The following is a 24,280-nucleotide window of genomic DNA, read 5'->3' as shown; positions in this document are numbered from 1 at the left end:
GATAGATGATAGATAGATAGATCAGAAAAACTGTTGGGTAGGAAAACAGATATACATATACATGCCAACAGATAAATAATAGATGAAGAGACAGATAGACAGAAAGACAGACATGCATATGACAGTTGATATAGACAGCTAGAGACCGTTACACAGATGCAAATATATACTGATATAGTTTACCATGCAGAGACACATTTAGATAGGTACTATCACACATTTATAGATAGGCAGAGAGACAGACAAATACACATATGTATTCTGGCAGTTGATATACACAGAGCAAGTTACACAGATGAAAACATATACAGATATTGAAAACAGAGAGGCAAAAGTAGAAAGATTGATGTTGGTATATATGGGTTATGTGAGTGTATATATAGGTCGGTATAGGTTTGTGTGTTCACTTGCAAGGGTTGAACTTGGTTGAACTATGTAAGTTGGCAGTTGATGAGCAAATATTAAATGACCAGGTTTTACTTACGTTCTGATGTAGCGCTGTTCTCACTCTCTCTGGGTCTTTTCCTTCCTTCCATTTTTATTTCCTCGCTGCTGGAGCTGCACTTTTCCTTTTTCTTCTTTTTTTGTTCACTTTTTTCCTCGCTGCTGCTCACGTCATCAATCCTTCTCTTCATCTTGATGGTATCAATTAAGTCTCAAATATTGGACTACAATTGGATTTTCTTCTTCTGTAGAAATAATCTTCTTTCTTCAAAAGCAATTCCTCTCAACCAAAGTTGGTGAATTTGCTTTCCGCTGCAAAAAAAAATAGCTTTTTCTCGCTTTGAAATCGCTTGGAAGATCCAGGAATCGCCAAGAGATGCACTCCGGTCTGAGACAAACCAAGTACTGAAACCAACTGCCGCAAGTGCTTGTCTCTAGACCTCTGTTTCCAACTGCCACTTTGGCATCTCAACTGAAATGTACAGGGCTGTGTGCAGCCCCATGTTAGCTCAGGCCCAGTCAGAACATTATAAATATTATTATAGAAGTGGAACTGATATAGAATTTTAAGGGATACAGTTACAAAAATCTTTAAATGAAGGACCAGCACTGCAAATTTGTGATTAATAAGGGCTTTTATTTTACCATCTTACTAGAATCACATCTACATTCACACATTTAATGTGATACTCTCCCCAATATTTGATGCAGCTTGCACAATATTAGCGTATATATTACCACTTTCACACTGGAATTATGTGGAAATTCACTGCATTGCCTATAAAACATGGCAATTTGTGTCCAAAGTCTGCAATTTACACAGTTCATACTTTAATAAAATAGACTTTATATGTCCTGTTTATTACAGGTTGTGATTTATTGTTTAAAATGTTTGGGAACAGGGGTTTTCTAGATAAAAGCAATCTAGAGCAACATGCCTTAAGGTTAAAACACATACAGGTTACATTTTTTGTCATCCGCATGGATTTAAACTTGCTGATTTAAAATGCTGTTTAATTATCAATGAGAGCGTTGTAATAATAATAGTAATAAAACAGGGACCATATAATAAGTTAACAAATGTAGATTAGAGGATTTGTTTCATCTTAATACTTTGCATTACAGTTTGACCCTGCACTGACAATACATTTTAAGATCAGACTTCTTCCATTTCTGAACAATCATAAACCACTTAAGCAAAATTCTAAAAGTCTTCTTTTGGCACATTTTCTTGGCTTGTACTCATTCATTCCTCAGGTGTTCAGTTGGGTCTGAGCTCTGTCAGTGAAGTTCTTCCACTCCCATCACAAGGACCTTTCATAAACTATTGCTGCAAAGTTGGAAGCACATAATTATTAGGAACATCATTATATATATATATATATATGTATTGGCAACTGTGTCAACAATGATAGCAGTGGCTTAAATAGCCAATTCCAATAATCAGAAGGGGTTTCTGGATACTTTAGCCAAATAGTGTATGTCTGAACCAGTTCTGCTTTTTTAGCAATTACAATCTGTGACCATCTGTTTTAATGTAAAGATTTTTGCTTTAAAATTCCTAGTTACCAAGTTAAAATTTGCCTTCTATCTAAGGTCCCCTTTCTGAACTTTAGCAAACCTTTGAAAAGTTTGAGGAAAGGTTTGAGCCCTATGGCTTGGGCTTTTTACAATGCTGCCCTATAGCTATTAAATAATACAGTACAATGTACAATTTGGTCTATTGCTGGCAAGTCAACCTCATTGAAATGGAGCCAAACTGTGGCAGTAAAGGCACAGATATTCAAAGCAGGGCTGCATGCACAATGGGGAAGCAGTACATTTGAAGAATATAAGTTATTACAATTTTTAAAAAGAAAAAAAAGAGAAATGTTAGAGTTTTAGTAAATGTGCCCTGTTTATATGAATTCTAATATTTTTCACCTCTCTTCTCAAGCCTGTCTTACTGCATCTCTAAGTCACTATATTGGAGTGATTTCACTTCCAGTTGTCAAATTGGAAAAAAACTTAAAGATTATAGCAGAATTAAAGTTCTTTGCAACTTTCTCAAATGAAACCTGTCAGGTTTGATCCTAACGGTCCAACAGGCAAGAGCCATTACCACTTGTACTACGTGTATGCACAGCACATTAACACAGTGTGAAATAATGATGCTATATCTAAAACTGCATCAAGCTTGGACCTGAAATCACTGGCCCAGTACATAAAGCATGAAAAAGTAAAAATCATAATTCCACAAGAAAAATAGTCTATTGCCCTTCAAAATACACTTTTCTGTAGTAAAGTGGAATACAAATAGAACAGAAACTTTTTATATTAGATCATGCATTCCATTCAGCAGGTTAATAATCCTTATGAAAAAGAAACTGGGGCATACAATCAACAATTAATATTCGGTGCAGTAATCAACACTTTCCTTATGTTACGTTGCTTGCAACAGTACATTGTACTGCTGGCACAAGTTTGCTCCACTACTTTAGAACGGCCCTAAACTAATCTTCACACTTCATTAGTAGGATGGTGAGCTGGCCATATAACTGCTTCCAAGTAATGGAAGAATTCAGATGTTATCTGTGGCTTTCAGTATAGCTCCGGTTTCTTATATATACTAGCAAATAAAGCTACTTATTTTGAAAACTGAAGCAAATTGTTTGTTGGCAATATGTACTACAAAGCATGACCAGGCAATGCTCTCCAGAAGGGGAAAAGACATACAGTAGCTTTTGTATGGAACATGCACATATATTAGATTGGGTACTAGTTATTTCATGCAATTGCTTTATCATATGAGTTATCAGATGGTGATACTTATGGCACATTAGGCATACTAATAGCTGATACAAGTAGCAGTGATTGAAACCCCTAAGATTACATGAAGGAGCATGAAAAAAATTAACTTTAGACTCCCTTCCTTTATAAAACATTAGGTTGATATAAACTGTAGGCAAACAACAATCACAGTGACACTGCTACTGATTTATTTTAGGTTATTAATTATAACTATGACTGTTCCCTTATCACATAGATACGGAGTCTGTCAAGTATTACACAAATATCATAAAAGCCCTTCATAAAATATGCAGGTTCATGGTCTCTGGGTGTTAGCAACAGGTTAGAATCCCACCCGACCTGTGTAATACTGACTGCAGGTTCTTTTTCCCTACACAGTTTTTCTAGCTCTGAACAAGTCTGTCCTTTATTCCCATGTCTGATTCCAGTGTAATATAATGAAGCGAAAACAGTATGATAATCACTGTACGTAAGATAACTGCAATTTGCCTGACATAATGGGTGGGTGCCCTTAGAAAATACTGCAATAAAGAATGATAAAAAGGTACAAAGTTTGCCCAGGTACAGCAAATAATAAGATGCGTTCTTTGCATTGCACCTTTTATTACATAACCCCAAAAGAGACTGTAAGAACTGGGGTTTATGAATAACTCAAATGTGAATGGCTATTGAAGACCTATTTTTACATATATATTACCTTCACACCCTTGTGCAGTGATCTCCAACCAGTAGCTCATGAGCAACATGTTGCTCACCAACCCTTTGGATGTTGCTCCCAGTGGCCTCAAAGCAGGTGCTTATTTTAGAATTTCTGGTAAGGAGGCAAGCTTTGAGTGCATAAAACCCATTGCAATTGCCAAACATAGCCTTCTGTAGGCTGCCAGTCAACACAGGGGCTATCAAATAGCTAATTATTGCTCTTATTGGCACCTCCAGGAACTTTTTTCATGCTTGGGTTGCTCTCCAAAAATGTTTCCATTTGATTGTGGGTCAGGGGTATAGAAGGTTGGGGATCCCTGCCCTTGTGCATGCAGGGTGTTTTAAAAATGGATTAAGGGAATATGCACACCCCAAAGCATTCTGACACAAATTCAAATGCATATTTTATTATGGTACCCACATATTATAACATGTCAACACATTATGCACCGTTTATGTTGATGTTTCTCTATTTTGTAATAAGAGACATGAATAACTTACCCCAGTTATTTGGTTTGCAGTTCTAGTGAGCACACATGGCATAGATATGCAAACACTCTCCTACAGAGACTTCTTGGCATTTGGTTATTTCCCTCACATGACTAAACAGCTGCTAGATTTCAGTCACTCAGCTCAGCGTAAGGGAATTAGGTTATCACAAACCAATCCCATTTGTATTGCTTGTATGAGAGAGCTGCGCATGAGGAAACCAGCATCTCCTTTCCATGTTCCATGTCACAGTTGTGGCTTTGGCTATTACCTCACCGGAGAGGCAGTCAGTGGCTGTCATAGACATCTCTGTGTTGCCTCTTATCTGACTTACGTAAGAGCCCTACAAATAGCAGCCTTAAAAAGAGACATAAAAATAGTCATGTGTGCTGGACAGAGGGTATAATAAGGTTTGTATTTTTTTCCTTTTAATATAGATCATTTTTTAACCTTTTATAATTATAATAAGCAGGTCACAGCAGTTACATTCATCCATTGTCTAGACATGGTATTTCAAGTTCACACATCAGGGACAAGAATTTTTTCAGTTTTTCTTGTGCACAAAACATTTAACATACTTTGGATTGATATAAACCTATAGATTATAAAGGCTTTATTGATGGCAAATATACATCAGTTAGACAGCCTTGTTCCTGGACAAGTGACTACCAGTAGAAAGCTTTCTCTTAGAAAATGTGTATATAAATATCAAAAGGGTGGAATATCGTTCCATGTATTTAATGTCTATGGTAATGATCATGGGGCAAAGAAGAGACAGTGCAAATTCAATTTAGGCCCCCAACACATTGCTAAACTGACAAATTTCACAAAGATATATTGAAATTGCCCATTAATGAAGGCCTTACTGAGCCCTATACACTTCTAGGCCCCCGTGCAGCCACAGGGTCTGCACCCTCTATTATTACACCCTGGTTTAATTACTCAAGCAAAAGGCAAGTTTGGAAGTCAGAATGGTAGATGAAAAGTAAAGGGCTTAAACAATAAAAAGCAATAAAAATAAACACACTGACACAACTGAAGCAATACTGTCAATCTGATTTTTAGTTGTTGAGGTCAGTGGCACCCAGTTGTGTGAAGGCTTAAAATTTGAAAACTATAGGAGTACAAATTAAAAGTTGCTCAGAATAGACCTATCTATTAAATACTAAAAGCTAACAATGAATCCACTCTTTTAAATCCAGGCTATTTAATTTGAAGAGCAAGAACAATTTAATTGAGCAATTTATTTGCGTTAAAATCAGTTGTACAGATGGAAATATGAATGTTTCTTACTCAGCCATGTCTCAGGTCTTATGTTCCTGTGCTGCGCTGGCTGTGCCATGGTCTCTTCTTCAAGGAGAGGTCCCTTTTACATTACATGCATTTGTAGTCCCTGCTAAGTTGATACTGATCACTGGGGAAGAAACACAGACAGTGAATATTACTTTGATCCTTACTCTGATTACTTTGATCCTTCTGTGCATGATTTTGAAAGCCTCCCATAGGAATCAATGGCACTCTGCAGCTACAACCTGGCCCAAGGAAAGTCACGATACCGAAGCGTGAATGAATCCAAAAGTTTCATACTCGTTGTGACAATACGATTTTGACGCGTTTTTTTTACGCACAGTACGAAAAAGTTGCGTTAAATAACGGAAAAATCTGCGAAAATACGCAAGGTACGGAAAAGTCGCAGAAAACACGAACGGTCCGATCAAACAAACGATCGGACCGTTCGTGGATTGATAAATCTCCCCCATAGTCTTACTAACTGAGCATGTTCACTTGGTCTGGGTGTCTGTGCAGGAGAGAGGCATTATGGGAACTCTCTTTACACAGCTCAGCATTTTTTTCTTCCTGTTTGGCTTCTGATCATCTGAACAGGAGAAATATGGGGAGACTTAAGGGCACTATTGAGACAACTGAAGGTATGCCTGCAGCTGGAGATTTAGCCTTTCCTTCTCCTTTAATGCACGTCAGCAGATTGGAGTTCTGAGTGCTCCCATTAACCCTTGCTTCTGACTTTATATGCAAGCAATTGTTCTGCCTGCACTCGAGTAGATAGGTAATAAAAGACTTGCCATACTATAAAACAAAATACTTAAAGGAGACATATTGGATAAATAGGAAAAACCCTAATATTGTAGGCAATTATGAATAATATACGGTGCTGGTTTCCATTTGGGCTAAACATTAATCCTCTCTGTAACAATGGCCCCTTTATTGGAGCTCCCTATCTCTTCTCTGACCAAATTTGAAATGAAGAGTGGGCGTGTCCTAACAGTCCCTGCCAGAAGCACAGTAGGAGGGGGAGAGCCAATCACAGCCCTGCAGTCACACAAGCACAGACAGGCTTCAGTTCCCTATCAGGTCAGCCTAGCTGCTGATTGGTTCCTCTCCTAAAGTGCAGTGTACTGAGACCCGGCGGCTCCCTAGCTCATCCAGAGAATTCAGCCAGCAGGAAGGGGAACTGATGGGCGGGGCTAGTGGGGTTTGGGGGAATTTCTCAATAAATCAGCCTGAAACACAACTTTTTTAAATACAATCCTTCTATATCTAGAGGAGTATAATTCACTGGTACCGTCTTAATTTTTATAGGATATGTCTCCTTTAAAGAGGTTGTGTTCAATTAAAATTTAGTTTATTATGATGTAACTAACAGGATTTTAAGACAATGTGCAATTAGTTAATTTTTAATTTTTTTTAATTCTGTATTTTTTAGGTTTGGAATTTAAACTGTTATCTGGTTGCTAATTACTGTCAAACTGATTTTGGATCAGAACGCTACCAAATAGCGTTTTTAGCTGGAAATAGCAAGAACAGAAAGGCTAATATTTCAAAAACCATACAAAATAACTAATAAAGATAAATTGAAAAGTTTCTAGCAATGGGTCGATCTGTAACACCTTCAGTTTAACTTTTAATATGATGTAGACATTATTTTTTGTAGTTTTTCAGTTATTTAGCTATTTGTTCAGCAGCTCTCCAGTTTAAAATTTTATTAGCTATCTAGTTACTAGGGTCTTGTTTACCTTAGCAACTGGGCAGTGGTATGAATGAAAGACTGGAATACGAATAGATGAGGGACTAAACAGAAAGATAAGGATTAAAAAGTAACAATAAAAATAATATTGTAGCCTCATAGCGCAATAGCTTTTGGCTGCTGAGGTCAGTGACCCCCATTTGAAAGCTGGAAAGATGTAAACAAAGAGGGCAAATAATTCAAAAACTATAAAGAATAAATAATAAAGATCAATAGCAAAGTTGCTTGGAATAGTACATTCTATAACTTACTAAAAGTTAATTCAAATTTGAACCAACCACCTAAAGTTGAACTTCCTGATATAGTTATCACTGGACAGGGTGTACCAAATTCTGCTAGCATTTAGTTGTCCCTGTGTCATGTAGCTTTTTACCACTTTGTTCCTAATCCCTTAATTGGTGTGCAAGGCTAATGCCTCAACCTGGCCTTTCTAGGTGAATAGTTGGAACATATGCCTAATAAAGTGGTTGCCCCTATATGAAATTTATTTTCTATGGACTGGGGGGGCATTTATAAAGTGGGACTAGTGTGAAACTTGTTAAAGGTGGAGTTAAACTATAAGATGAAGCTTGATTTTGCAACTGTCACCTTTGCCCTGCAGGAAAAGAATATCTTAGATGTCAGTATCCATAAGGGCACTCTTTAATAATATATCCATTTATTGATTTTATCAGGAGTTTTGTGTGGAAAGGTATTTGTGCAATGTTCTTGCGGTGCTCTCAATGCAGAATATTGATAGGACAGTGGCTGATATTGTTTAGCTACAAAATAAGATGATGATATTATTCAAACTGTTCTTGATGTGTGTCTTTCCCTCAGGTTTGGGGTCTCTGGATGCACTGCACAAGGTTCTAACTTTCCTATGTCTGCCACTTACAAAGTCGTTATCGAAAGTGAATGTCTAAATTATAACTTTAGCTCGGACAAAAACATGTTCTTATAACTTTGAGCTCACATCCTATCAGAAATGGGAGCCAAGAACTAATGTGTCTACATTAAGGAATTCAGTTTACTTGTGCTATTGCAGCCCCATAGCCAAGGTCACCAGGAAACAGCTGGGGGCTTGAAAATGAAGCAAAGACCTATAAAATAAATTACAGCGCTGGGGATAAAGCAATAGCATACAGCTATAGAGGCCATGAGCAATCATAAACAAAGTCATTCCTTTCCATTCTGGACCATAAGGCATGAATCAAAAGAGATTTCCCACAGTTCCAAATAAACATATACATTGAGTGCAAGGAAACTTTCCTTCCTCATGGGGACTTGCTTAACCCTCTCATGGGTGCGCTCTTGACTGACGCTCTATTGACTTTCATTATTAGAAACTAGCTTTCTCAAATGGAACATTAGTGAATTATACAGCCGCTGTACACCCTGTGATCATGTTGAGAAAAATATACAATTTTCCATTTGTTTCTTAGTTAAACAAAACAGTAATTAATAAATGTAATAGAAATACCATTTATCTAACTTCTATATGTAAGTCCAGATGTAACATCTTGTGTAAATTCAGGGCAAATGAGGTAACTTGCTTAAGTGTAGGAAGATGCCATTTGTTAATGGTGTATAAGGAGTGTTTGTCTACAAAGCTAATTATAAGCAAACCTTTCTCTGTGGGAGGGATTAACAAAATGTAAATATATAGCTATATATACTAGCAGACTCATGTGATGCACAGTTTTTTTGTATTTGTGTCCCATGTAACCCCTTAGCAGTATTAAAAAATGGAATGAACCTTCTCTTAAAAGCCCCTCATTGAGGAGTGAGGAGGGGTGCCCAGAGCTAACAGGTTGCTGTACTAGTAGTTAGTAAGGGCTACTGTGATGGGCAGCCAAAGTCCCAGAAAGAAGTTTTAGTGGGGTTAGTGCAGCAGTAGCTAACACCAGCGTACAAATTGTTAATTAATCTCAACTAAAGATCCAGGAGGTGCCTGGGAGACAAGATAAAACATATATTTAGTGGCATAACTACCATACTGCAGATCCTCCTGTGGGACAAGGGGGTCCGTATCGTGGATTCTGCTGTGTGGTAGTTCCCCTTTCCAAGCAACTTCAAACATGCCAACCATTTGGTAATGTGCTGCTGGTGGGTGGCACAGTAGGAGGGCTCAGGCATTGGTGGCTCAACAAGCCACAAATTTTTTTGGGGGCCCCCAACATATTGAAGGTACATAACTGCATGTATTAATGTTTACTGTTGGACAAAATTTAAAGTAAGAGGGAACTACATTAGAAGTGTGAAAAGTTATTTATGACCAAAAAGGTACATAAAACAGCTTCTAAAATAGGCCAATGCACACCTTAGTAAATTTAACAAAAGTGAAAATTTAGCAAAAGTGAAAAATGCTTTAATATTTTATATATGCTTTAATGTGTATACAACAATTAATCTACATTACAAACAGTAGCATAAACATATCACCACTGTGTCACAGTGCAAATTAGCCAATATTTTAAAGCAGACATCCCCCAACGAAAATGTTTCCTGTCATTCTGGTGCCAGGGCTGGGCTGCAAGTTCTTCTCCCCCTTATCTATTAAAGTTCACCTTAATGGATAAGGGGGAGAAGAACTTGCAGCCCAGACCTGGCACCAGAATGACAGGAAACATTTTCGTTGGGGGATGTCTGCTTTAAACTTGAACTTATATTCAATTTAAAAATGCATTTAGGAACTAGTTAGACATCCACCCATCTGAACACTGGGTAAATTCAGTGTGTTAGCAACAGCTTATATAGTTTCTGTGCAAGAGGAAAAATGTGTCTTTCCTTTCCATGGGTGTGATTTTTACAAGCAAGTGCAAATGTCTTTCTACACAACTTACCATAATACATGAATTAGGTTTTCAGTGGTTTTAGGCTAAGGGCACACATTTGCTCCACTGCTCTCAGCCTTTCTTGTTTTTTTTTTGCAGACTAAGGGGCTGATTTACTAACCCACGAATCCGACCCGAATTGGAAAAGTTCCGACTTGAAAACGAACATTTTGCGACTTTTTCGTATGTTTTGCGATTTTTTTGGATTCTGTACGAATTTTTCGTTACCAATACGATTTTTGCGTAAAAACGCGAGTTTTTCGTATCCATTACGAAAGTTGCGTAAAAAGTTGCGCATTTTGCGTAGCGTTAAAACTTACGCGAAAAGTTGCGCATTTTTCACGTAAGTTTTAACGCTACGCAAAATGCGCAACTTTTTACGCAACTTTCGTAATGGATAGGAAAACTCGCGTTTTTACGCAAAAATCGTATTGGATCCGAAAAATTCGTAAAGAATCCGAAAAAATCGCAAAACATACGAAAAAATCGCAAAGTACCGATCATTACGAAAAAAACGCAATCGGACTCCATTCGACCCGTTCGTGGGTAAGTAAATCAGCCCCTAAGAGAAGCAGATCCACTCCCTTATGCACTGCAGTAAAACTGCATTGACAAGTAGAGCTTCCACCTCTGCTCTGCTATGCAAAGCTGATCCAAGTGCGGAGCCAAAAGGTGCGTAAGGAAGCAGATCCGTTTCTCTCAGCCTGCAAAAAAAAATACACAGATTGAGAGCAGCAGAGGAAACACTTTTTGTACCCTCAGCCTAAACGTTAGATGTAATTGCAACTGAATGCACTATTTATCTCTTACTTGTTGCTGTATCTGACTTTTGAAAGAACATTGGAAAAGGCAGTTATCTTCCAGTTCTGTCAATCAGCGGGGTTCTGCTGCATTTTTTTTCTGGCGTCAGAAAAGGAATGAAGATAATATAGAAAAGCAGTGAGATAATGCATTTAATAGCAATTATACTTATATACAAATAACATTAAACACAGGTAATTTAAAAACACTATGTAGAATGAAAAGTTGTTTTTTTATCATAATTTTCTTTTATGAGAAAAAAGATTTTGCATGAATGACCCCTTTAAATAAGCCCCTACCAGCGATATAGCTACCATACAGCAGACCACATGACCAAAAGGGGAGTCAAAGCGACAGGGGAGCCTTGGCCACAGGGTCTGCTGTGTGGTAGTACCTCACTTCAGCCCTGTCTGCGGTTTATTTTTCACTGCCCACCACAAATCACTGAGCAGACTGCATGGAGAGGCCACTAATTTGAATTCCTTGTGGTGGGCCCCCTGAATTTTTCTTCTGTGGAGGGGCACAGCCGTTAATAGTAACGCCGCTAGTCTAGCAACAACTGAATAAACTGTGCTTGAGCAGTACAGGTTGGAATATATAAATCCCCTTAAAAGATATAAAAGAATTCACCAATGAGAATGCCAATTACCAGTACTTTGTACATAACCTTGTTGCTATTTTACAAATGGAGATTATAGTCTGGTCATCAGAAGAGAGGGTATGCTTGTTGGTGGAAAACTTCCATTTCTAGCCGTCATCCCTGAGAGTCAGGAATTGCTTAAATTATATATTATGAACTATCCCGAAAAACCCCTATTTTATAATAGACCATAAATAGTAGCAGCTACACTCCCTGCCTTTCACAGGTAATTAAAGGGGGATATCCAGGTTACTCAAAACAAGGACAGAAGGTTTTAAAAACCATACTAAGTTACAATTATATCCCTTTATGTGCCCACGTTTTTCAGAGATGGATTCTTAGTTATTATTTATGTGTTTACTTTCTGTATTTATAGGTTTTCTGTATATCACATTGTGTATATGTAAATTACATACATGTCTGTCTGTAACTGTTTCTGTAAATACAGTCCTGTGCCATTAGGCTCTTCTGGTTTAACATACAAACCCTTTGCAGGCTAATTTAGAATTCTTATTTTATTATTTTATTTAATTATTCTTTAGGGTGTATTTATGTGAGCTAGAGAGTAACTTTGGGTAATTTACAGTATGCTCCTAACTACATTTAATGTAGGCAGCATGTGGCTGGTGAAAGTGGTTAATGCCATACAGTCACATGCCTACATGGCATGCCCTATATTATATAGTCAAATATTTTTTATTAGATGTTAAAATACCTTATGAGTATGGAAGCACTGGAATGTTATAGAATAGTAGTGGTTTGCAGAAGCAGAAGCATTTACATTTCTCCATGTGTTCTGTGTATGTTATGCACACATCCTGTATATCATTCCAGTGCCAGCATAACTTTTATTTATAAAGTCACCCCTTTCTTAGAGACATACTTTAAAGACTTAAAAAATGATATATATATTCTTCTTTCATGTGAATAAAACAACAGCACTATCAAGCTTTATGGCAGGGGTAATCAAGTATATTTAAATATACATACCTTTTAAAAACATATTTAACTATAAGAGAAAAATAAAATATAAAGTGTATAGTTATTTGGAAAAGTGAAATACATCCTATTATTAGCATTTTTCTTGCATGCATGACATGCTCTGATAAAGGGGCATGGTCATTTCAGTGTGCAGCACTGCTGGCAGGAGGGGTTGAAAGAGAGAGCAAGACAGCTAAAAAGATGGAAAAGCAAGAAAAACATTTTTTCTGTGGAACTCTCAAGGCCAGGAACCTAAATTCTGTTTACAAAGACACACCACAGATAAAGACAAATAAAACTGCTCTCCCTGGCAAGCTATAAATAGCATTGGCAAGGTCACATAGGTAAGCGTACATCAATATGTGGAAACTTTCACACACAGATGGCAGTTTACTGCACGTCTTTACATATGTATGGAAATATTTATTATGACTAACTTTTATTACCTTTAAATCATTGGTTCTGAATTTTGGTGCAGTGTATAAGTTATTGCCAAGGACTTTTATATAAAAGAACATGCTGTCCATGTTTGGTTTCTCTTGGAATGTGCTTTAAGATAAAGTAAATTTTCATTAGGTTAATTATTTGCTAGATCAGTGTTGTAAGTGTGAACTGTAAGGATGTATAATGTATGCAAGTAGAATGTTATTTGTACTGTGCCGTCAGCAGCTTGCAGCCTTCTAACATGACATTTCCAGTACAGGCAAAGCAGTAATGCTAATAACAAATATATTTAAATCGATTCCATTCCAGGAACTGGGAAAGCAATTCAATTTATCGGTACATTATTCAAAAAGTATAGGGTGAAAATGCATAAACTATTTATGGCTGTCAACAATGCAGGATAACTGTAAGTTGTATGGGTACAGGTGTTCTACATGAGGAATTTAGGCAATATGTTGCCACCACAGAATGTGTCTTTATGAAAGGAGATGGTCGTTGGGGCATGTATTGCTGAATCTACAGTTACAAAGACTGCTAAATATAATGATGCTTCCTGAGGAACCATAGCACAGAATGGAAGCCTGTGGCAGTGACATATATAAGGCCCCCACAGGCCCCATGTTGTAAGGGGGGCCTGGATCTTGAGGGGCCCCCACAGTCTGATCAGTGGAGCATATTCTCGACAAGCATTTTTCAGCTTGCCAAATGCGCCATACGCTTCGTGTGGCAATAGCCTAAGCACCCAGCATGTCTGGAACATAACATCAATGACTAATACAAGTGGGTGGGTCCACATTTCCTCTTCAGGATGCCCTCAAAATTCTAGTTACACCCCTGACCTAAGAAAGGACATTTACAGGCCCAACTAGGAAAATGTGTGGATGAAAAAGCTTTCTTCTTGTCCATGGTGTCTAATGATAACTACATTTGCAGGAAACTATGCAGTGTCATTATACAAAAGTGCAGTGTGTATTTAGTAAGCCCACAACCTTACCTCAAATACAGACTAATAAAAACAATACAGCGCAGTTTCTTTGTATTAAAAAGTCTCTCCTTTCTCCCCACTGTATTATTCACTCCACTTCCAGCAAGTCTCAGAAAAAAATATTGTATGCAATAGTGTAATAATGTACAAATATGGGCCATATTTTCACCCGAATGGGCAACAAAACATACAAAAATAACTTTGTATGGAAATCAGTTGGAATTGCTTCTTGTAGACCAGTTTTATGTGACAAAATGCGCAATTTCCATCAGGCTCTTAAGGGTATGTAGAGTCAAAAAGACCACCTGTCATATATACGTATACAGTTATAAACTCTCCCATAAAAAGCCATTTATTGGTATCCACCCCAATTGTCACCCTTCTTACCTGCTTAGTTAGATATTGCTTGTCCCTAGCCCATGGTCAGTGGTCACCTTCAATTATCCCTCAAAAAGGTTAATAGAAATCAATCTGGAATGAGAAGTGGCATGCATAATTCAGTGCATGTCTGAACTCAGCCACAGTGCCAGCCTGTGTTTTTTTAATGTCATTCAAATTGATAACAAGCATTCAAATTGACAGCAACAAGCGGCACCAGAGCGGCATCACCATTTGGTAGTCAAATAGTTAAGCATCTTAACAACTAAAACAGATTGATTACACCAAGAGCAGTTATGTGAAGCTTTCTCCCGTTGATTATACCATTCCCTCATCAATTACTGGTCCTTTGGCACAAAAGAAATACGTAAATGCAATGAAAATACAATCTCTAGCCTGCTAAGCACATTAGTTAGGGAATGTTACCTTTATTTTCCAACGTACAAATTCTTTACAAAATGTCCTGTTATTCAGTGCAAAAAATATTCAGTGAAATAGTTCATCTTATATTTGCAAGAACTGGTTAAATCATCTAAAAGTGAATAATAAACAAAATACATAGAGCATGTAATGGATCCCAAAAAGTTATTTAGGCCATCATTATTACATCCAGAGGGAATCTGATTCTGCATGACCTACAGCTATTTATATCTCATAATTAAAGTCTGTACTGAACATAAATATTTAATAAAGATTCAACAGAGCAAACATGACTATATATATATAGTAATTTAAACATGTCCTGGATGCAAGATTACCCTTAGTGCACATTCGCTTGCGTCCAGTGTAAGGTGATCTGCGCAGTGCTGGTAGCCCAAACTTTACCACATGCCTTATGGCAAGTACTTAACAAAGCTACCTTACAATCGCCAGGTTCCTTTGCACCCAAGCCTGTCAGGGCTCCCCAACTTTGCAATTCTAAATGATGCCCAAGTTAGAGTACAATAAGGATCTGGGATGGGTGATGTCTACATTTCTCCTTTAGCCCACCCCTAATTAATACAGTGCTGCCAAATACAGACAGTGCTGTGTTCATCAGTAAAGCTCAGGTCCTTGCAAGATCCTGGGCTCATGAGTGCTCATTGCAGGGTAGGTGCAACATTTAAAAAACATGCTTGCACACCAGGAATGTGTGCCCCAACAACCCCCAATTAGCCCTATAGCCTTTTATATACTGTAAAAATTACAATAAACTATATAAATCTTGTTTTCTTCAGTATTGGAATTCCCAATCACAGCAAAGTGACAGATGCAATTTTGTTGGCATTTTTATTAAGGCAAGTTTTGTATTATCCCAACATCTTGTTATATGCCAAAATGGGGCACCTGATGTCCATGCATATACTACACAGTTATAGATGGTGAGAAGAGAGTGGGAATGAAAGGAGTACATTGACATCTAAGAAGTATGGTATAAAAAATGAAAGCCTGAGGCATAGAGGCAGGGCAGGCAATATATGAGTAACAGCTGCGATGAATGCTCCAATAAAAAAAAGAATTTGGGTTTGATGTTTAATTTGGAAAGGACTTTTATTTATTAAAGCTTTTTATATGTGGGTGACAGGTCCCCTTTAAATAATGTATGCACTCTTATCATACACACAGCAACATAGAAATAAAATTTATATTGCAACTTTAATGCTACAGTTCCACGTACATAACCTTCAGTATTTATAATAACTTTATATATTTATGGTGACTGAATAGAAAGAATACAGGCCAAACCATGGAGTGTTTAGATTCACAGAGAGATGATTCTAGAAGCGCTCAGCTGGGTGGAATTAGAGCTATGTAGTAATGTTAATTAAACAAAGATCAAAGGACAGATGCATAGAGATTGCAAATACATCGCTTTTGTTTTGATACTTGTTAATCTTTCTTGGAAACCCTTGCACTCAACGCAGCAGAGAAAATATGTTACATTGTAACTATATAACATATTTTGCGTAGCACTCTATAACTAGCCTGGTTTATATGTATATAATACAAATTGCTTTGCATCTCAAGCTGTGGGCAGTTATCCATTGAGAGTTTAATATGTGTATTTTGATGCAGTTTTTCCATCGGTCTTTTCACAATGAAAGCTATTGGCTTTATTTAGGGCAGGGATTCACGGGGAAATTAGTCGTGCCGCAATGCCCTCCCACCGGCTAGAATGTAAATCGCCGGTGGGATGGCATACGCAGCGCCGCTATTTGCTGAAGTTGCCTTGAGAGAAAACTTTGCCACATATGCCTTGCCACCGGCGATTTACATTCTAGCCGGTGGGATGGCATTGCAGGAACATTAGTCGCCCACGACAATGAAGATTTGTCGCGTGCCGACTAATCTTCCCGTGTGTCACTGCCCTTAAAAACGCTTGCTATTAGTCCCTTTAGCCAATAAAATATGTGATTTACTGTGGCTGAAAGAATATGTGGCACTGCTATCTTGCTTGTGAATGAAAAGCAGTCTCCCAAATTAGATACAAAAGTTACAGATTCATCTACAGAAATAATAAACCACTTACAGGGGATTGCCCATTGAATAGTTTTGTGAATATCCTTAGGTTTTCCTTTTGCTTTTCTGGTTGGAATCAATAGATTTATGTTATTGTTATAACCCTAGATTAAAGAAAGATAGTGGTTATTCCTTATATTGCACTATAAGCAAACAATCTGTTATTTAATTGGGTTACATTTTAACTGCTATATAGTATTCCTTCATGTTACAGATACATACTCTGTTAATAGATAAAGTATTAATAGACATAAAGACACAGACAAACAAGTGAGAATGTTTGTCAGGTTAAAAAATGGATTATATTGTATACAGGTATATCCTAAAGAAATGCTTCCTAATCTAGTAGTGACCAGGGCAGTTCCAGAGGGCATATTCTGGAAGCCATTTTTGGTTAAACTGGGGAAAATTCCTGTTTCCTCTCCTAGATGTTCCTAAAGGCATAGCTTAAAGGTTATTTAGGGTGAGCTTTGGCTTGGACATTTATTTGTCAAACTAGTTAGTGGTGGAACTAAGGATCACTCTGTAACCTTGTATTGGCACTAACACCTTAAAACATGCATTTCTTTATGCTTGAACCTTTCCCCCAACAAAAGGCAGAAAATACAAAACACTCTAAAATATGCTTATACACTTTTCTCCCCTCCCTGTCACTTACCCCGTTTCCTCCATCTTTCTAAAAACCTTTTCATCCCCTCTATGCCTTCGTCTCTTCCCTTTCTATTTTGTCCCCTTGCCTTCTTCTCTTATTTTTGCTTATATTTCTCAGTAGCAACCCCTCTGCTCTTTTCTCATATCTACAGTATATCTATCTGAGGATTATCACATACTGCACAGAGCAGCTTAGTCTAGAGGGAACCGGTGCTGTACCAACGTACACCACCGGTTCCCTCTAGACTAAGCTGCTCTGTGCAGGCCTTCTCTTAATTTTGAGTCAGTCTGTATTGCTATATTATTGTTTCTCTTGCCCTAAAGTGTACATCTATACAGATATTGTTATGTAATTAGCAGCAATAATATATCATATATGCTTTGTGTATTTGAATTGGCTGAACTACACAGGGGTAGAAATAGTAAGCAATTCTAAACACAGTTCAGTCAATAAAAATATGCATTTCACAAGGTACATAGGCTTTTGTACAGAATTTACTGTTTTCCTTAGTGTGTGACTGTGTGGCAAGGGTTGTAAATGTAGATGTAATTTGCTTCACCTAAGATAATTTCTTCATAACTTCCTAAAGGGCAAATCACTGTTTATGCGGACAGGCCCGGATTTATAAAGCTGCAGCCCCCAGGCTAGATGACCCCCTTAACATACTCACCACTCCTGTCACACCAGTTTGTCTGATTGCAAGTTTCCACTGGGTTTTGCACTGGAGATTTGGCACATGAAAGATGTAAAGCATGTCCACATTGCTTTGGGAGAAATCAGATGTGGCACCCCTAAATTCCTGTCACCCAGAGCCAGGCTTTTGTGGCCTTTTCTTCAAATCTGGGCCTGTATGTGGATAAATTCAACACTATTATTAACACTAAATTACAAAAGATACCTTAAATTATAATGTAAAGGCCACCCAGTGTTACAGCAATCCATTCCAAGTGAGCAGAATAAGGTAAAAAATCATAAATAATCAGCAAGACTTATACATTTCGGAAACCATACATTTCCCAAATTTAGTGTAAAAACTGCACTAGAATATGCTGTACCAGTCCTAGCAGTAAGAATTGCTGGTGCCTTTAAAAACTACATATGGCATTACTATAATTTTAGGTTTTAAGTTGCACTAAGGAAAAGTAAAGGATAACATTTTGGCACCCCCCCCGTGATTGCAACCCCCAGCAGATGCTCCTGTTAGGAGAAAACTGCCCCGCCCAGGTGTATGCGAGGTAGTGATCATATTCCTGCTTTAATCTTTGTGCCTGTGCAGTAGAGTGAAAAAGCCACCTTCGACAAAAAAGCTGTCTTTTTCGATCAACTGCGCATGCGTCGGCCCTTGGTTTCTGAAGAAATAGACAGGAAGAAGAGTAATGCTCCCTTACACATAACCCCAGGCCAGTGCAGTTTTCTCTTAACAGGAGCACCAAGGGTATCAGGTAAGCGATAATAATCACTGGGGAGTGCTTAGCATTTTGGCACCACCAGTGATTTAGCCTTTCCTTCTTCTTTAAACATTGCCTTTTTACTCCACTTTTTGTTTAAAGGGGATTTTAAGTCATTTTTTTAAAAACAATTTTGTAAAATATGTCTGTTAAAACCTTTGTACCTGCTGTGAGATACAGGCAATTGTTTCTGCAGCTTTCTTTCCTCTCCCATGATCACAATCCCTCTTTAGGTAAAGCAGCAGCCGGCCGTCCTACTCCCTGGTGCTTCTAAAGGTGGCCATACACTTACCGATATTATCGTACGAAACCTCGTTTCGTACGATAATCGGTGCGTGTATGGTATGTCGGCGAATCGACCGATATCGCAGGAACCTGCTGATATCGGACGACTCGCCGATCGGACCAGTTTGAAAATTTTGATCGGGCGCCATAGAAGGCGCCTGACCAAAATTCTCCCTTCAGATCTGAATCGGCAGAAGGAAGTAGAAATCCTATTGTTTCTACCTCCTTACCTGCCGATTCAGCCCTGAATGGTGTGTGGCGGATCTTACGATGTTTCGTACGAAACATCGTCAGATCGCCACGTGTATGGCCACCTTAAGGGTAGCAGTTCCTAACAAGTACATTTATGTGAGGGTTAAGCCTTCATTAACCCCTATCAGTAGTTATCAGCAGTTAAGCATTGGAGGGGCAGCCCATAAATCACTTGCACTTCAAGAGTAAACGTGATCAAGGGAAAGGAGAGAAAGCTGCAGAAACTATCGCTTCTATCTCAAAACAGGTACAAAAGTTTTTACAGACATATATTACAAAGTTGTTTAATTTAGTGCTAAGAATCTGTACATTCCCTTTAAGAATTTCTCTTGAACTGTCTTACACAGTGTCTGAGGAGGTGTAAAATATTGATGCATATTTCTGGGATAGATCACCATTATAACTTACACCAGCAGTCAATCCTGCTGCGGATATCAGAATTGTTATTTGTATAGGGGCAGTGTGAAGGTGCAACTGCATTGAGAGATCCTGGCATAGCTGAAGGACACAGGAGGTAGATAATGAGTACATAGTTCTTCTGGTACCACAGGGGGCCTGAAAGTACTACTATATTGTGTACTTTCCATTTGTTTACATTATTGAATATATATATATTTTTTTCAGATATTTACTCATGTTGTTCATAGCTGAACCTAAATGTCTGTAACCAGACAGAACACACTCTGGCATCACTAGTGTAGGTGGTACACAATCAATTACAAATGTGTTTTGGGTTCACCTTTTCCTTTAGGGCCCACGTATGGGCTTGTGCTGGTATTAGCTGCAGAATAGCTGCAGTAAAATCCTACTTCGATCTCAGCAGTGCCTCCAATTGTAGCCCTATTCTGCTACTATTTCCACCATTTAGCGCTACAGAATCCTGTGTCTCTGCTATATGGGAGAGCATAGGACCAAGGACCAGGACAGACTGGGCTGTAATATCCCTCCCTGGGAACTTCTCTGATCCAGAGGTTAATAGATTTGCAGGACACTGTACCTTTGAATAACTTGCATACACACAGCCTGCCAGCCAGGAGCTACTTCACATACTATTGCAGATTGATTGGTCTCTGAGCTGCAGGGGAATCCCCACTTATGTAGAGCTCTGAGATGAACTCGCTTTGGCTTTCTGTGCCCTGAAAAGAGCAAGTTTATTTACTACAGAGCCCTGACAAGGATTCCTTTCCTTCTGCACCCTAAACAGAGTGAGCTTTCCTGCTCCCCACTGACTTCCCACACACAGTAATACAGGTATGGGATCCCTTATCCGGAAACCCATTATCCAGAAAGCTCCGGATTACGGAAAGCCTGTCTCCCATAGACTTCATTTTAATCAAATAATTCAGATTTTCAAGATTGATTTCCTTTTTCTCAGTAATAATAAAACAGTACCTTGTACTTGATCCCAACTAAGATATTATTAATCCTTATTGGAGGCAAAACAGTCCTATTGGGTTTGATTAATGGTTTATTTATTTTTTAGTAGACTTAAGGTATGGAGATCCAAATTACGAAAAGACCCCTTATCCGGAATACCCTTGGTCCAGAGCATTCTGGATATTGGGTCCTATACCTGTATGTGGGCTCTCCCAGCACCTTTCCCTCATACTGCTGCTTCTCTCTCTCCCAGCATTTCCTGTGCAGGCCTTCCTTCCTGTCAGCTCACAGCTCTGTGGGGCTCCTCCCCTTCTCCCTGCACAGAATCAGCACAGTGGGAGATGCAGGGATTTGCAGCCTTCCTACACTTCAGCATTTAGCTGAAGCTTTTTCCATGGATATATTAGGGTGGCCGCACATGGGTAACTGGGTAACCACTTTATTATTCCTTTAAAAAACAAAACTTGTCACCACCTTCAGACCCAATGGATATTCTAGAGCTCCTTAGCAATAGTTCCACTGTACTGGTTGTTCTGTTAGTTGTTTCATTTTTGATTCGACAAAACAAAACAGAAACCTAGGACAACTTATGAGTGAACCAATGTTAACTTTGTAAAAAAAATGAAAGAAATACTTCTTCACAAAGAATTTTACCTTGCAGAACCTGAAATAAAAATCCTCAGCAATCATAATACACAGTAATCTGAACAAAATGCTTCTAATATGTAGCAGCCCATTGCCTCCTGGCCAGCTAGGCTTAAGCTAGAACAGTTTCCCAATGAGATAATTTCTATCCAATGTTGAGAAGATTTACTTTGGAATAAAATTCCACTGCTCTTACACACTGCTGACGAAAAAAAGCTCTTAAATATGACAAAAGCTGTTATTTCTATTTCTTAGCCCCAGCAGAACATTCACAGATGGCTCAGTTTTGCCGCAGTACAAATCTTTATATATTATCTCATCTGGAAATGAATAGATTTATATAGTCGAGGATATCTGCTTTTTTCTTTTCTTTTGTGATAATTATTTTCCCTGTTTTGAGGACACGTTCCTTTCATAACAGAACTATGAGTAAACACCAAGATGACTGTAATCAAGTACCTACTGGGCATTTAAATAATGTTTTTGTGATAAATTTCTGCCAGGCATTTAGTTGCATCACATTGCCACTTGGTACTGCAGAATGATGAATTTTATTGATAAAAGATGGACCTGGGGATATCTTAAGAATTCTTAGAAGTGTGATTTTTTGGAGGTTTATCAAGCTTTCCTTATTGTCAGGAACATTTTATCAAATTGACACATTTGAACACTAATCTTCAAATTCAGGATGCATTCAGCTGCTTTTACAAGGAAATAGTGCACAGTGCAGCTCAACAGTAGCATTGTGCCTAAAGGGTATCTCTTGTGGGGAGAAAGTAGCCCAATGACCCGTAGTAAAACGTAGGGAAGCAGGGGCATGACAGACACGTTGGACAGACTTAGCCACTCCCAGTTGCAGGTGATTGGTTAGTTCGTAAGGGGTATAAAATGCTGGTAACTGTTCCCGCTTCTCACTCCATTTTAGTCAGCAGAGTAAAACGCCCACCCTCCCTCCCTATAGAGGTGGAGGTAGTGGAGTGTCGTTGGCGGGGTGATTAAGTTGGGGGAAAGCAATGGTTGGGTTAGGAGGGGAGTTTTATAGTTAAGTGGGGCTGGCATGCTTGGAACCTCAGGGGTAAGAAAGTGGATTAGGAGGTGAGTTTTGTTGGGTAGTTGGTTCCGGGCCAGAAGGGCAGCTGGCAGCGCCAGTTGCGCTGCGCAGTTATTGGATTGTTACAGTGTTTGGCTATTTAAAAGTTGATTTGTTTGTTATACAAACATTTGTGTTATGTTTGAGATGTTGTTTCACATTTGTTATTTATGTTATGTTTTAAATTAAAACTTCACTTGTTGTTAATAAATTTTCTGCGGCCATTTTTATCCCAAGAATTGGTGTCTGTGTGTTTATTGGGGATGGTAAGAAAAGAGGTAAAAAGGGGGTTGTTGGTTGGGAGAAGGGCGGGTCAAGTTCCAACGTTACTCATGTCAAGGATTTGCACAGTTAAATCCAAAACCTCTAGTACAGTTCTTACCTCCCATTCAGTAACAACTCATGTTGATAAAGCAGCCCACCTCTCTCTTGTACGTGATATTATATGGTATGTCTCTTTCAGTGAGCATCTTTTACCAAATTTTCAAATTTAATGGACTGTGTACGGTCTTGAACAAAAAGAACCAGGAAAAGTGTATAGGAAAAGATATGTACTAAAATAATGAAGAACTTAAGTCTGAACTGTTGCTTTCTCCATAACTTTTCCATCTAAGGCCTATTATGTAATTTTACATTTATTGTTGTGTTTCACCACATATACAATACATCAGTTTGTAACTTTAAACATAGAAAGGTTAGGATAGCAAGTACGAGACCAGAAAAAAGAAGAACTGATAAATCATATCTATATTAATTTCCAGTGGACCTTAAAAGCCTAAGACGAAATACTGCTCATGTATGTACATTAAACCTTTTTACCCAGTAAGTTTACATTTATTTTCCTAAAAATATTGCCAAGAGTCCTACAATTACCCACAACACAGTTTTCATGCAGAAATGACACAACTTAAAGACTGTTCCCAACCTACATAGTATTCCTATTTTAAATGAATGGCAAATGCTCTGCCTATAGCACATTGATGTGGAAACTTCACTGGCCTGTTTAGAAAAAGATACTGGGCAGAAGAGAATGAACACTAAGGGGTGCTAGAGCATGTCCCTCAATGCTCATGCACGCAAATTTCTGTGTCAGGAATGGCAAGTAGGGGAGAGCAACATCTGCAAGCACAGGGCTGCCATAAAGCAGAAGGTAAGGAAAACACCCATTTGCATCACCACTTGCACATCTCAATGAGGTGGCTATTTTCCTGTCCCTGCCCAGTCCTTATGAGTACAGCAATGCCAATTGCAGGCAGTGCTGTATTCATGGAGGGAGCACCGAGACCTGCAGCAATTCTTTAAACATGAAAGGCAGTGTTAAAGTGCAAAGACATTGTATATTGGGCCTTTTTTTGCACTTTGCATACTGCCTCCCTAATCGGAAATGACCTCTGATGAGTTCTATACACATAATTCAATCTCCTTCTTTAAAGGAAAGGCTAATAAAGAGTTAATCTCAAGCTGCAGGCATACCTTCAGTTCTCTCAATAGTGCCCTTAAGTCTCCCCATATATCTCCCATT

At 38.3% G+C, this 24,280-nt stretch overlaps 2 long non-coding RNA genes across 2 annotated transcripts; both read right to left on the bottom strand.

Moving 5' to 3' along the window:
• Nucleotides 1-1,065: 1,065 nt before the first annotated feature.
• On the bottom strand, nt 1,066-11,178 carry LOC105947678. Its single transcript, XR_001171115.3, has 3 exons — nt 11,092-11,178; nt 5,716-5,836; nt 1,066-1,774 (listed from the first exon to the last, which is right to left on the bottom strand). It is a non-coding gene; the product is annotated as an uncharacterized LOC105947678 (long non-coding RNA).
• A 3,341-nt stretch (nt 11,179-14,519) lies between these two features.
• Nucleotides 14,520-18,597, bottom strand: LOC116411783. The gene is made up of 3 exons (XR_004223349.1): nt 18,332-18,597; nt 17,020-17,113; nt 14,520-14,603 (listed from the first exon to the last, which is right to left on the bottom strand). It is a non-coding gene; the product is annotated as an uncharacterized LOC116411783 (long non-coding RNA).
• Nucleotides 18,598-24,280: the final 5,683 nt, after the last annotated feature.

Source organism: Xenopus tropicalis, chromosome 6, assembly GCF_000004195.4.
Source record: "Xenopus tropicalis strain Nigerian chromosome 6, UCB_Xtro_10.0, whole genome shotgun sequence".
Lineage (NCBI taxonomy): Eukaryota > Metazoa > Chordata > Amphibia > Anura > Pipidae > Xenopus > Xenopus tropicalis.
The sequence above is the reverse complement of the archived record's forward strand: the minus strand, read 5'-3'. Positions and strand labels throughout refer to the sequence as shown.